Genomic DNA, 12,435 nt, shown 5'->3' on the forward strand with positions numbered 1-12,435 from the left:
ATTGTGATTGGAAATTTTTTTTGGCTTACATTTTTTAATAAATTATAAATTTAATAGTTGTCAAAGTAAAAAATAAGAAGAAGATCCTGTATAATATGGAGAAAAGTTTTTTGATGAGTCAAAAGGTCAATTTTTAGGTTCGTCCACAAGGGCAAAGTAGAACTATAAAATCAAAGTTTCACTTTGCCTCTTTCTTTTGCCCTTTTGTCCATTACGTAATCTTTTGTGCGTCACTGGCCTATTTAGACTTAGGGTGCTGTTGATCAATGCCTCATTAATTCACAAAACCTTTAGCTTCTTTTTCGTAAGAAATATAAATTACTCAGCAGGAGAATCCAGTCTGGGGTTTGGCCGTGAATCCTGGACTCATACAATTACATGAATTCTTATTAATATATATTTATAAGTATCGCATGTTTCATTTGGAGTACTTGTTGGGTCATTGTCAACACAACAAAGTCAATGGATTGATAACATTCATCGTAAAAACAAATCTTTAAATAACTTAAACATATGAAGAAGTTCCCGGGTATTTGAAAGGGCCGATAAACCTCTTATGGATGTCCAAGGGCTATTAAACTAGATACGTCGATGTATTGTTTAGTATGGGAAGAAACGTGGAAATTTCAAGCATACTAACTTCACGACCTCATACCTCAAAAAGTTTAGTTCGAGGTCATATGTATGGGTCCTGAAGCTTAATCTTGAAGAAAAATTTTACGGAGGAACAGCCACATGAAAAAAGTCAATTTTTAACTCTTTTTATAAGATATGGACAAAATGATAAATACATATATTGATCAAGTCTACAGCAGATGTAGTGACATATATCTAGAAAATAAAATTTTTTGAAATTTTTTTTCAAAAATCCACAGCTGTTGATAAAAACTGCAATTTTTTAGATACAAATTCTAAAACGAAATTTCAAATATAACATTTTTGGAAAAAAAATCAATTATATAAATTTTTTTTAAGTCTATCGTCATTTACATACAATTTAATTTTTGAAAAAAATTTGAAAAATTAAATTAAATTTCAAAATATTAAATCTTGATATAGATTCACAATTCAGAGGGATACACGATAGGCAAAGTCAAATCTTAAGACCGATCATGTCAGTCTATGGTACCGGTCCTTATGAATGTCAGTCCTTCGGACTTAAAGTTCTAGATTTGATTTAAATAAAAAGAAATATGGTTTTTTGACGATAAAAAGGAATGAATTTTATAAGTTTTAAGACTGAACTAGACCCGACGAGACTGATCTGGAAGGGACTGGACAGGACTGATACAACACTAAGTATAGAACATTTTTACTCATGTCATAAATTGTATCTTAATTGATAACAACGTCATCTTGGGTGCTCATTGTGGATATTTTTGCTATATATAATGAACAAATTTCCCACAACCTTTTTTTTCATTTTGATTAAGTTTGGCCTTTTTGATAAGTCCACGACGTTGAAGAGAAAGTAGGGCTCTGTCAAAAAGGTCAAACTGAATCCAGAGGAGTTAAAGAAAACAACCCAGGCCCATTTTTATCAAGTCCAGGTGGCTCCATGAAAAAATCTCGGGGTTTCATACAGAACTGCCAAGAGATATACAAAAAAGGGGGAGTAAAGAGCCTGGAGAGGGCGGAAAGGCTGCTTTTGACACCAGCAATGAAAGAAACCCATCTTCTTTGTTGCAAGACTTTTTTGAATGCATCTTTTGAAATCTTTTTGGACATTTTTGGCCCCAATACAGCTCTGATGCCAATCACCCTCGACTACCCTTTTATTTTGTGCATGTCAAGGGGAACCCCTGTAGTGTCCTTCATACAAACACCAATGCCCTCAAAGCCACTTTCATCCAGCAAAGATAGAGGACTACATCTGAAGTGGGTGCAGGCCTTCCACTGCCACCTAGAAGCCATCATTGACGCTAAAGGCGGCTACATTAATTATTAAAAGAGCTCAGCCACACATCTATTTACATTTTTTAATAATATATAATAAATTAATATCAATAAGTTTAAAATTCAATGGGTTCAGATTTTAATGGACCGCTTGTTATATATATAGATAATGATACCTCAACCTCAATGGGAATAGAGAACACAAATCGAAGGAGTTATTTTTTTATTGTTAAAAGGTTGCAATAATTGAATTGGAACTTTCCACTAGCGTGGTTTCCAATTTTAAGATATGAAAAAAGTCTAACTTCAGGGAGAATTATACAATGTACCCCATTCAAAGTTCTTTGAATGTGCACACGCATAATAGATGAGGTAACCTACCTTTTGGCTTAATTCCTTTTATTTTTTGGTCAATGCTTCACTATTTTGCTTAATATTATTATAAAAGGGTTTATACTTTTATAAAACTTGGTTATAATAATGGCTGTCATCAACAATGCTTACGCCACATGAAGACATTCTATTAAATGAATAATTTTGTTCTTGTGATCAATTGAGTAATATAATATAGAACTTGAAATAAGGCCAAGGAAAGTGTTGACTCCCTATTTTTTAAAGAAAATAATCCTATAGAGATCAAATAGGGTCAAGGTATTTTTGATAGAGTTACAAGATGAAATTGATATTTTGATAAAATTTACATAGCTTCTGATGCTGTTCTTAAGAAATAATTCAACATTTTGTATTATTATACATATTTCAATATATATTAAGGAAATAAGTAATTTATCCTGTGCAGCTTTTGTAAGTTCGCCCAATTTTCTATGAAATTGTGTTCCAGAGACTGACTAAGTCACTTCATGAAGTGAATGTACTTCATCAAGGTTCACTCTTTGATGTTTTAGTATGGGTCATTGTCATGATGAAAGATCCATCGAACGACCCATTTTCATTCCCTTACCCTGAGGAACGGAGACAGTCACCAAAGATTTGCATGATGGTATATACCATTTTCTCTTTGATTCAATGATGTCTTTCATTGCTCTATGTAGAAAAACATTGCTATAACATATTATTTCAACGGCTATACTTGACCGCGAGGATAATATTCTTGGGGTTATAGAAAAAAAAATGTTAAAAAAAGAGAGGGAGATACTTTGTGACAAAGCTCAGCGTGCAATACTACAAAAGAAAAGGAAAAGGGAGTACATATAGTTGAGGAGTTAAGTTATTAATCCCTTGCCGATTTTGTAATTATGTGCAATGATAGAGATTTTTTATGGTATTGAGTTCCAAGGACTGGCTAGGCTACTCCATGACAATCTGTTCTTTAGTTTGTTTGTTATTGAGTTAAGTGAAACGCTACATTTGTTATTTCCAAAACAATGGTTCAAAACAATTTCGTGTATTGAAGTAATACTGCTTCTTGATGGGAAAAATAAACTTTCAAGCTATGCAATGGCTTGAAATGTGTTATGGGGACTCTGCTCAATAAAGCAAATAAAAAATTATAATAATTTAAAAAATGTTAATTTTGAACAAAAGAAAAACGTGTTTTCTTTGTCAAGCCTGAGACTTTGGAGCCCATGTGTTATCTCAATGATAAATTGTACCTACCATTAACATTATGGTAAACTGGTCATATTCTTTATTTCTCCACTGTATACTCGACTCGCCGTTTTATTCGTTATCAACCTCGACTATTTAAAGGAAAAACAAAATTTGAAGAAAAAAATAATATGGTAGGTAGTCTTCTGCATTTTTATTGTTCCCAACTGTTAACGGGAATATTTATTAATTATTTCATTCATTGAATTAATAATTTTATTAATAATAAGTATCAATGCCAGATTATGAAATGGCACAAAATCTAAACAAACGACCCTGATTGATATAAATTAATAGAAAAATCAACATTCCATGTAATATTGTTTTTGAGTTCATACCACATAAAGTCAGATACTTTAAATCATACAGGAGTCAACTTATTAAAAGTAATGAAAACAGATGAAAAGAAAATGAACTACATCTTTCTTTATTTAAAAAAGCTGGCCATGATAAGGAATTCTTGATATTACATATCATTATTCTATAATTGACTTGATAACTTTTGCTTACAAAGAAAAATTAATGTTCATATTTCAACGATAGTTCATTTAAGAGGTAATGTGATCATATCATTAACCTTAATCCATAAACTGCTCCAAATTACATACATAAAAATAATTACATAATTCACTGATAAATATGCTTTAAATCAGCGGTTCTCAACTATTGTTAATATGTGCAAAATTAGAATGTGTCTTTGATCCACTGGATCAGCAAATTTACTTATTCAAGTTTGCCTATATAGTATGTTTATTGTTGAGAAAAGTTGTTTCTTAAAAAAAAAAATGTGAAAAGGGAACATAACGCTAAATTCTTTGGACTGTTGAAGAGTTCGAATGTATTTTATTACTTTCAATCAATTATTTTAAAGAAAACCTTTGTTTTTTAGTGGAAACAACGACTTTAGAAAGCTTTTTAATTTGCCTAGTATAAATTTATACACAAGAATAAAATCCTCCATACGTGGAAATACAAACACCTATATGAATGTTGTTGCTCCCCCACTTGGTTTTATTTGTTTTCTTGTTTAAAATGTAGTTATATTGGGGTGAAACATCTAAAAAATCTTGCAGATGTTGGACAAACATATTTTTCAGAAAACCACTCTGTAAGTCATAAAAGAAATACAATTATCATTTGTATGTTTCTTAGTGTAAAACCAATCAGAAAAATACTCTATCAATTCAAAAGAAAAAAAAGTTGAAATTTTGTTGACAATTGCATCTTATGACAGACATCTGTCGGGAAAATGTGCTAAATAATTTCAAGATTTGGTAGCTTAATACAGTATATAATCAAATATTCAGTAATCCATTAGGTATTCTCTGCTATAATGATGATATTATATTATTTATCTTTATGTTAAAATCATTATTTTGTTTTAGACATGTCCTATGTTATGACGTCACTTATAGTACGTAGATCAGAAAGAGGGTATCTTAAGAGAAAAATGATTATGACCTTTTAGTTACTTAGAAATGTGAGGTTTTGAGAAAACTCTGAAAATTTAATTTGGAATCTTAAAAGTGCAAGGTGCAACAGCAAAATTTTAGTGGGAAATGTAAAAACCCAAGATTTGCGCATTTTGTGAAAGTATGAAGCAACAGTTTATATTTCTGATTTTCAATACCGCTTCCATATTTTTATTAGAAAAGACTGCAAATCCAGCACAAATTTAATTTTAAATCGTTGCTATTTTTTAAGAATATCAAATATAAATATATATGAAAAATAAATATAAATAAGAAAAGGCTTAAGACATCTCTAACACTTTTTAATTGTGGGTGTTAGTTTGGCATAGACTCGCCAAAATGTAATACACATACGTCTTTATATTTGTTTGTATTTTTTTTTTTTTTCATCAATAACGTTGGAATACGACCTGTAAATATTGCAACTGACCCCACAGCCAGGGACGTTTACAACCTTTAAAATCAAATTTGATTTAGTGTTCGGAAAGCTAAGACAAAATAATATTTTTATGTAGTAAATAACCAATTAGTTTTTTTTTTTTAAAATATACCCTACATTAGTGAACATTCTTCTTATAACGCAGTAAGAAAACTGGTTAAAAAAGAAACTTTAATAATAAAACATATATAAATATATGAGTTGAACAATCATAATACTCAAAAGTTTATTTAGTACTATTCCATTCATTTTGCAAACGTAAATATCAGTTAAAATGTTAAAAATAAATGTTTTATGACAGGACGTCTAGTAAAAATAAATCATAAATCTAAAATAACTTTAGCAACATGAGTTTGGGATTTTAACAAAATATAGTTTGTGATTTTTAAAGTAAGATATAACATTTTAATTTTGATAAAATTTTTATAAAGAGCTGTTTCTTTCTTATTGCCCTTCATTTTGCATCCAAGTAATATTTAATGATCCTTCGGAACTCACATTCATATTCTTAACCATACCGCAAATTTTCCTTACTGGATTTCTTGCGACGTGGTTTTAGACTCGCATAATAATGACTTTGTTCTTAATGTTTGTTTATAATCTTGCCCAGACTTTCTGGCGACTGTACCTTGGGGTTCAAATCGCGGAGTCTGAGGTCATTGGCATTTTCGGTTTGGGTCTTCTGGCACGCGAGCATTTCCAGCAAAATAATTATTTTGGCTTCCATTTTGTTGTCTTTGGAGATACAGCTCATATTTAAAAATAAAAACAATAGCAAATGGTTATTATAATATAATACAATCTCATTTTTGTTAAAGTTCATATCAAAACTCGACTTTACTCAGTATATTATTACTATCAAATACAAAAAGAATAGTTATAATATATGTATACATTAGTTAAAAATTAAACTAAAACCCAAACTATTTACCCTGAAACTTCGAGCAAGTACTTAAAGAATGCACAGTAACTTTAAAACTGTATTAAGTTATTTTTGCATCAATAATCTTTTATTTCTTTAACTATTTAAACCAAAAGCTGATTACTAGACATGGTGAGGCTTACACGATTGAACAGTAAGAAAAATTATGTACACAGTTGTACACAAGTCACGAGACTAATGAAATGCCTGAAAACATAGAAGACACATTGTGCAACATTCTTGCTCCAACATAATTTAGCTTGCAATTAGATAAGTCAATTTTACTAGAAAATGAAAATAATGCAATATGTTGAATCCAAATGTGCCAACATAAGATATAGTACAGTCCTCAACAATTTTTGGAGAGTTGTTTTAAAGGTTAAGTCTTAAGACTAGAACAAAGCCCGATTACACCCCGTAACTTTTTGAAAAAAATGGGCAGAGGGATCACCCTACTAGTTATTCTTATTTGAAAGAATTATAGAAGCAATGTAGATGTAGCCTAATATTGCATCTGAGACCTTCAAATTTTGCATTTTCCTTGCCCATTAGACATTTGCAATGTCTTAACTAAGAAATACACCGAATAAAAAGGATACCATTGTTGCCTTTTGTCAACTTTCCCTAGCTGTTCCTCTCAAAAATAGATAAGTAATCTCTGCTTCATAATTTATAAGCATCTAATATATTATAAAACGAAGGAATTATAAATAACGGAGATATACAATTGTTCTAGCTTTCATGGATCGCAAGGTTTGAACATCAGAAGTACTACTGACCCGTTAAATATGGGTCACCACCTTTCCTTCATATAATTATCTCTTCTGTTGTGTCTTGACGAGGTTGAGGAGACACAAACTATTTATAAAATGGAATCAAGGAGGATCGAGAGAATTGAAGAGAGGAAAGACGTGGAGGAATAACACAAGGCTTGTTTACTAGGAAGAATTATATTCTTATTAATACAAAAACCTACTCATATATATACACATAATACATGGTTATTTATACTTATAAAGAGGTAAAGACAGTACTTATAAGAAAATACAAGAAATAAGAGAATCAGAGGGAAGGAGTTACGAATACATTACTCCTACATAAATCTGTTATTGCATCCAAGAGATCAACTCCTCCTACACCCTTTTTTTTATTTCGAAACACAATTAGGAAACTGTCAGGCTTTTATATTTCGCTTCAATTATATTCCACCTTCTTACTTTAGAGCAGGGTTTCTCAAACTTTTCTAAGCTGGCGCCCCCTTGGCTTCAATATAAACTTCTACGGCCCCCCTCCCCTAAACACCTATTTTCAACTATTTATTGTCGTTTTCTCTCATTTCAAGATATAAAGAAAAAGTATGACGTAGGACAAACTTATACAATGTGCTCAAGAACTACATTGAGCTAAGTCCAAAGCTCAAGAGGACTTTCTGAGTAGGACTACTCTCAATGATACCACATGCTAGACATGAGTCACAACCCTTTCTTTTAAAAAAAAATTCCTGGAATAACTTATCACGAGACAATAGTCTTAAAATCCAAACATATTTCAATTTACAATAATTGAAACTTTCATTTGGCTTTATTAACTCAACAAGAAGTATTTATCAGTAGGTCTATAGCTTTAATGTAATATTTATTAAAGTATATGTATGTTATATATCAAATAACATTATAAAAACCTTTCATCTCCTGTGCATTTTTTTATATTACAAACATTTGCCTTTATGTTTAAATAAACAAATTAAAATATTTATATACTGGGTGGATACTTGAAATTTATACAGTTTACAATTATATATCATGCTCTGACTATGGCAGTAATCCTCTTTCGGAAAGCGATACACGTCTTGAATATGTAGTCCGGATTATTTATAATCCAAGCCATATTAAAAGGAGCCTTCGATGCCACTACAATTTACTACAATTCAATGTCACGTTTTCCATACCTTCATCTGAATATGTGGCCAGAATGAATAGTCAAAGGGGGTCGTATCTGAGTTTTATGTTTGCGACTTTGTTTTTCTCCCAGAGGTGATTTTTTAACTTGGAAAGATTATGGAATTTTGGTCGTGTGTGCTGGAGCTCCATCCTTCTGGAAGACATCAGTTCAACTTTTGGTGGAGCAAAGGATAAAGTAGAACTAAACCTGATTGTCCTACGAGCCCTTCCCAATTGTCGGTATCGTTTGTCGTTGAGTCTTGAGTCTGATTTTTTGGGGAGTATCGAGAAAAGAGGCAAAGTATAACTATAAAATCATACGCCACGAATCTGCCAAAAAACCATACAGACAATAGGGAAGGGTCCATAGCGTAATAAGGCCTAGTTTTACTTTTTTCATTGGTGCAACGAAAATCAATCTTATATTCACTTAAGTATTTTTTTTTAATGGAGTCATTCAGTTTCTAGCCCCCAGGGAGCTAAAGGAGGCATGGTACAATCTCATTTAATACCAGCAAGCCCAAAACCAAAGCTAATGCAGGGTTGTTGTTTTTTTGGTTTTTTTGTGGTAATGATGATTATCATCATTTATCTCCACAAACTTATTGAAAGGTAATTAAGACGGTTATAAATTAGGACTATAGCCAATGTTTTTTAATCTAAAAAGAGAATCACTTTGGTGCATATTTAAGGTCATTTCAAAATCCCTTGCAACGTTAAAGATGGGTCGTTTTCCTGCTATTCCTAATCTCCTCAATATTACGAAGGGCTCGCCACCACTTTTTGCAACTGTTTTATGAACTGCAGTGTTAGAGACTCTGATATCCTTTGTAGGATTTCTCATTCACTTATTTGGGTTTACCTTAATATGGGGTTTGAGGATTTTTGCTTTAATAATAGGTTTTCTACTATAGTTATCTTCCCTTTCAAAGTTTCTATTACGTAGTATTTTATTTTTTACGTTTACTTTCAATCCTCAGAAATTTTGAAATTATTTAAGTGTATAAATTTCAAGTCTTCACCCGGTAAATACAGTAAACATAAATAAAAATAATTTCTATTGTATAATTTTGTGTCTGTAATGTAGAATAAAGTTGAATTTGGGTGGGTTGAACAACCTTTCAATGGAGCAATGTATTTAAAAATGAGGAAACTCATTATAGGAATTACACATTTGTTACATATTATGTATAAAAAATTAAAAAATGAGATTTACATTAAAATATAAAAATATATTATTGTGTTAGCTTTCGTTTTGGAAATCCTAGATCGCCGCTCTAAAACCTTTAAAACTTATACTAATTCGATCCAACATTAGTTTGGACTCTGTAGACATAGGATGATATTTTGGATTAAAATCAGAAAACTGATTTATCGGGCAAAATATTAAATATATATTTTTAATTTTTGTAGCTAGGAAATGTTTCAAATATGGACTAAAAATGCTAGACAAAGAGTACTCACACCAATGAATATCTGTAATGATTTACATATTTTCAGTGCCATATCCTGAGTGAAAGAGATAGTCTCCTAATATTATCATGATGATGGACTTCACCGCATCGATTGATATAAGTCTGTTGGCAAACAAAATAAACCAATTCCGACAAAACAAAACTAATGATTTCGGGTATACAGGTATATCCATATATCTGCAAAATATTGGATCTGTTCAAAAAATAGTTTTAAAGATATGAAATGGGATATCAGCCAATGTCTAGATTTATTAGTTTTTCAGTTTTGAAAAAATCAATTTGATCCAGTCCCACAACATTTAGACAAAAAATAACCTTAAGGACAAAGAAATTGTTCATCCAAAAAGGTCATCAAAGCTGTTATCATTGAGGTGATCCTCAATGGTATCAAAAGTACAATTGTTGACTCGTAAAAATGGGAGTAGTTTGTGAGGTGGTGTTTGTACATGTTTACGTATGGCAACACTTGATTGTGATTGGAGGAATATTTAAATGTATCCTCTTCTCTTCTCTTGGCATAGCGAGTAGATTTATTAGTATGATGAAAATCCACTGTAGAATAGGCAAGTAAAAAAAAACGATAATCAACATGGTTACTATTACAATTTGAAGAATGTTTAGGAGGAGAGAAAGAATAATGCCTATGACGTTTCATTATATCAGCTACAATCAGCTGTAACTAGATGAAGGTACAAGGACATTTGCTAAATTTACTCCAATGGCAATCCCCAATTCTACTCTGAATCCAACAATGACTTACAATTATCACTCCACAACGAATCCGAAAGGTTATTTTTGTCTTTTATTGGAACACGAGAATATTTTTGGGGTTTTGAATATAATTGAATCTATTTGGGAAGGATTTTCATTACTCTGGAATTAAAAGAAAATTATTTCTTCTGATTACCAATTCTATGAAAATAGGCCAGCTAAAAAATACACCATATTTGTATCACTGGCAATCTAACCCCCATGTGCTAACAAGATATAAATAGAATTGACTATATTAAAGAAAATATCCCTCTCCGTTCTTATTAACTAGTTCTGCCTAAGCGTTAAAGGCGGAAAGTAGATCAGTCGAAGGTGCACTAACAACAATAGTTGTAATTCTAAAATTAAGGCATTGGTCGAGCACAATACTTTTTGTAATTTTGCAATTTGAAGATTTTTTCATCTTATTTTACGAATTAGTTTTATTATTCGTGAACTGAGAACATTTAAATACACGTAAAGTAATGACTAGAGTATTAGAGACGACAAGTAATACTGAGGATTTGTTATGAAGTTTAGACGCAAGGTTGTTCCCTTACTTGTCTAGAGGTTTTAGCTGTACAAAAGGAGCTGGAACCGACCAAGTAGAACTGATAGTGGAATCGAGATCACAATATATTTCTTATCGGTCAGGGTTCTTGTGCTTTTGTTGCTAATATAGAATATAGAAAGAAAATTTAATAAATATTAAAAAAATTATTTAGTTTTAATCAATAAGTCAATTTTCTAATTTTGTATGTGCCATTGCAGCGTTTTCCAATGATTTTTTTACGTCTCCAGAGTAATACAGTTGTATATAAGTTCTAAATAGCTAAGGGTTACTTATGGATATGAAAAAGTGGTTGTAAGCAACAGAAGACGGTGTTAACAAAAGAGGAAAGGGTCAGGGTTGGTTATGGATTCAGGTGCATGCTTATCGGCTCCCTATAATATGATAACTATAATATTTCTGAAGCCAAGGTTTCCCAAGCTTTATTATGCCAAGGACCATTCACTACATTAATACATTTTTAGATGAGACCAGCTAAAGCCCCTTTATACGAAACATGTGTACTATGTATATGTCGACTGCAAGCAATTATCAATTCTCCATCCTCCTGCCCCCCTCCCATCACGCCCCCACTTTGAAAACTATTCTCTTACAACACTTTAGTTTTCCGGAGCCCTGCTGGAACTTGGGGCATTACGCACTCTACGTATAAGGTAGCTACGGCCCTGGTTGTATCTAATATCATTTAGTGGGACCGAATTTCCTAGCGACGCCCCTTCTTTTAAGTGCCTTTTACCAAACTGAGCCTGTTTAAAAAAGAACTGAAAGAGAAACTGTTAAAATGAAAGAACCATGAACGACAGAAACTCTGAACCTGAATCGCGGTTTCACCTTGGTTATCAGAGTTACTTCTTTTTGGACTCTGAGTATAATTGAGGCACGACATCGTATTAACTCTTTCCTATATCCTGATTAGATATGGAGTAGGACTTGTGTTTATTTACCTCCTCACATAGACGATCACAGCTAATCTAACAAAACTTAATGACAGCTAAGCTCCTCTCCTTCCCAACATTTTCATGGTGACCACGTTAGTTTTTGGTTGCTTTTTTAAGATACCGGTATGACATAATTTATGCATCCCTGCTTCTTTCCAACATGTGTATAGCATGGGCTAATAGTAAGATATAACTATTTTTTATATATTACTGTCTTCTCCTGGTCTTGTTTTAATTGTATTAATATCTTTACTCAAAAATGAATAAATTAGCATCGGTCAAATTGTTTGTTGGTGAAAATACTCATTGCATTTCTTATGAAATAGCTATAGCTATCCTTATTAAGAATATTCCATAAAACTATATTAATTAAGTACATCTACTTTTTTTTTTAATATACAGCAATTTTTTTTCTAAAAATAAC

This window comes from Lepeophtheirus salmonis, chromosome 2 (assembly GCF_016086655.4).
Source record: "Lepeophtheirus salmonis chromosome 2, UVic_Lsal_1.4, whole genome shotgun sequence".
Taxonomy (NCBI): Eukaryota; Metazoa; Arthropoda; class Copepoda; order Siphonostomatoida; family Caligidae; genus Lepeophtheirus; species Lepeophtheirus salmonis.